The sequence below is a fragment of the Pteropus alecto genome, unplaced genomic scaffold (genome assembly GCF_000325575.1).
Source record: "Pteropus alecto unplaced genomic scaffold, ASM32557v1 scaffold48, whole genome shotgun sequence".
Taxonomy (NCBI): Eukaryota; Metazoa; Chordata; class Mammalia; order Chiroptera; family Pteropodidae; genus Pteropus; species Pteropus alecto.
Window position 1 is genome coordinate 2,633,885 of NW_006442110.1, and position 3,672 is coordinate 2,637,556.

The 3,672-nt window shown below is 42.9% G+C and overlaps 1 protein-coding gene across 1 annotated transcript in view; it reads right to left on the reverse strand.

Annotated features, from left to right (window-relative positions):
* CUL1 (cullin 1) overlaps window positions 1-303 on the reverse strand; it is an 81,821-nt gene extending 81,518 nt beyond the window's left edge. Inside the window, exon 1 of the mRNA XM_015596181.2 lies at window positions 26-303. The gene's annotated coding sequence lies outside the window, so the exon portion shown is untranslated. The remainder of the gene's footprint in view (window positions 1-25) is intronic.
* Window positions 304-3,672: the final 3,369 nt, after the last annotated feature.

A 3,672-nucleotide genomic window follows, 5' to 3' on the forward strand; every position in this document is an offset into this window, starting at 1 on the left:
CCCCGCTCGCGTGAGAGATTCCTACCTGAAAGCCGGGGGCCCTTCCCCTGAACCCCGCGCCGCCCGGGGCCCGGCGCACCGGATCCTCCTCCAGGTTTTACAGCCTCCCTCGCCTACGGGCCTCCTCTAACGACCCGGCTTCCCGCCACTTCGGCCCCGACGAGGAGGGGTCACCAGCCTCTGGAGAAAGTGCCCACAACGCCCCGAAAGACAGGGTCTTCCACGTCCTCCTGCCCCTCTCCTGTGCGCGCACACACACTCTGAACCGACATGGAACACGACTGCAACTCCGCCCAATCAGCGCGCCTCCCCGGACCGGGACGACGCCCGCAGAGTCTCCCCGGCTGGCTGAGGAGACTGTCACAGACGGGCAGGTGGCCCTGAAAACCCGCCGCAGACCTCGGAGAGCCGTGTGGTCCACGCCCGCGACCCTGTACACCTGCAGGCCTTAGCCATCGGCACCTGAAGCCTGAGTTTTTCTGAGCCGCTTTCTCCCTTAAAATCGGTTTTAAAGTGAAAAGTACGCTAGGCTTCCCGCTTCGAACTTTAACCAACTTTTTTTTTTTGGCAAATATTGACAAAGAATCACTTTAGCATTAATCTTTGTAAAGACGAATCAAGGCCAGAATTTAAGGATTTACATATATGGTGGTATTGAGGAGTGACTAAGAAACTATTGTTTTCACGTGCAGTCTTAAGTAGTTAATTGCATTCATTTGAAATTTAACTGTCACAATTGGGTCCTTGCAATACTCTTTTGGCTTGTTAAGATGACAAGGCTGGAGGAAGCATGGACTTGGAGGGGCTCCTGCTTTAATGCCATGGTTCAAAACATACCAGACAGTCCGCTAATTTCATGACCAAGTATGGAAGGATTCCAAATGAACCTACCTGGGCAAAAAACCACGATGAATGTAACTTCTTGTTTTGCTTCAAATTAAAACAGCACACAGATTCCAGTACTCCCTTGGGGTAGAAGTCCTAGGCCCTGAGCAGAGGGCCGCCCCCAGCGACCATACTGCTTCCTGCGACACAAGGCTTCTCCTAGAAGACATACTCCACCAGTATATGTGGTTTTCTTATTGAAAGGTGGTCTTTTGTCAACATCTTTAGAGGTATCACATTTGTCTGCACTTGTTACTTAAGTATGTAATCTTAGTCTGTGCAAGAGTTTAAAATTCTTGGTTTATATCCTCTACTTTTAATAACCTACTTAGAAGAAAATTTAGATGTATTTAACAACTTTTTTTATGGACACATGGTAAAACTGAAGGTAAAAATGGGCTTGTCCCTGTGGACAGTGTTTTCCATGGTACATATGTGGCTTTTTTTTTTTTTTTTTTTAACATCCTCATGTCTTCCCCTTCCTGGAACTTGTGCTTTCCTTAGACAACTTATCTCCATGTTCTCTAAGCTGTCTTCCTCAGTCTCATCATTCACCACAATCTCCTGGTCTGTGAGTTCCCACACTTGATACAAGAGCTGAGTGGGTCACTCTCCCCTTACTGTTTCTTCCACCCCCTATTTTGATTAATGGAAGCAGTCCACTGATGCCACCCTCTCCACTTCTCACTGCCTCAATTCCTGGTTCTAAACTTCCTTCTATCCTTTACTCTCCACCTGTATGTGTTGTCATTCTTAGCACTTAGCCGATTCCATTGACTTTTATGCACCTCAAAGCCAGGCCACCTACTTTCTTTCCACTCTGAAACATCCTTCCTCCATCTTTCTCTCCCATCTCAGCATTTAAAATTAATGCTGATGCCCTTCCAGGTGACCTACAGTTTGGAGGGATAATTAATTTGACAGATGTCAGAATCAAAATGCAAAATAGTCTCAGACTAGAATATTAGGCCAAAACCAATAAAATTAAAAAATATAACTTTACAAGTCCAAAATGATATAAAGTTCAAAAGCCAAGTTATAGGTTTAGGTAGACCTTGTTGTATTTATATTCAGACTCTTGCTCTAGTTAACTGTTAAATGGGGATAAAAAGATGTTTCCACTAAGTGAAGGTAATTCCTTTGTAATTCCAGCATAATGTCTGAAACACAGTTTTCTTTCTTCCATCTTCCAAAAAGTGGAGGTCCACTGACTCCTCCAGTGCTGTTGATAACATATTTTCTAAGTCATACAGGCCTGAAAGCTCAAAATCCTGACCCACCGACCTTGCATCCCAGAGCTAGTCCCCATGGTAGAGAAATCTTTTATTTTGGCTCAGTCTGTGGGGGCAGACATTATCATCTTTACAATGAGAAAACCTAAGTCTCATCTGAGTTTGATGTTAGATAGTTTGCTCTACGTCACTCAGCTTGGTCAGTGACAAGCTGATTCCCAAATCAGCACATATCCACTACTCTTTTATCTCCCCACACCCGTATTGTTTCTTTAACCTTCTCAACAATTTTCCTGGTTCTGATCTTGGTCCCTCCAGCCTGTGCAGTGACTGACTGCAGATGGTGCTTTCCAAACTAAGACCTTGTATCTTCATTGTATCTTTTTGTCTTCTAAAATTTTTCAATGGTTCCCCATCATTTATATAGTTCAGTCCAAATGGTGACCTGGCACCTAAGGGTTACCATAATCTTGTCCTAACTTACTTTTCCCTATTTATTTACAGCCACTTTCTAAAAGGAACTCTCAACTTCATCCAGTCCTGCTGGGCCTGAGGTGGGCCCACAAATACAGGCCTTGGATCACCATTTATGAGTGCCGGCTGGCATTGGTTTTCTGAACAGAAACAGTTCCTTCCTCTTCTCCTGCATCTGCAAATCCTTCTTTTTCCAAATCCAGCTCACAGCCCCTCCCAGGAAGCATACTTTGCACCTTCTACCCAGGCTTTTGTGATCTTTCCCTGACTGCCAACTTCTCACCAAGCACTATTTCCTAAAGCTCGCTGGCCCCCACGGCGTTATGCCTGAAGAACACTGAAGAGTGTTCAAACATACTTGTTACTAATCAAATGAAAGGGTACTGCATCACTTGACTAGCCATATGAGCTATTGTTTTTAAGACACCAGTAAGGGACTAGCCAGCTATCCAGTGCAAAATACATTCATTTGATGAGATAGTTCTCAGACCTGTCTTTACTTCAGAATCATCCAGGGACTTGATGCTAATTCCAGGGCCCAATCCAGATCTAATGAGTCAAAATTGGGTAGGAAGGGGCAGGGAGGGAATTTGAAACTGCCAGAGTTTATATTCTGGCTTTACTACTTATTATCTGGGTAACTTTGAACAAGTTACTTAACCTCTCTGTGCCTAGTTTCTTCATCTATAAAATGGGAGTGATAATAGTATCTCATACGATTTGTTGTAAATTGAATACTTAATTAACATTACCTATGAAGGTGATGATAATGATGATGATTATACAATTACCCAGGGCCAGTCTGGTGACCTGAGTTTGGGAGCCATTCATTTAATGAACCACTCATTTCTTACAGTAAAGTTTCAAATGTTATGACCTTAAAACTTCTGATATTGGCATTATGACATATTACAATAAGTCTTATTTGTTTTGAAATAGTGTATGTTAAGGAAGAAGATCCAAGTAAACAGATTTTTCAGTTACATTTGTTTATTTAAATCCAAATCATGAAATATGTGATTTTTTTTTCAAAACTAGTTCCTCTTAGAAAAATAATTACACATATGCTGCAACTATACAG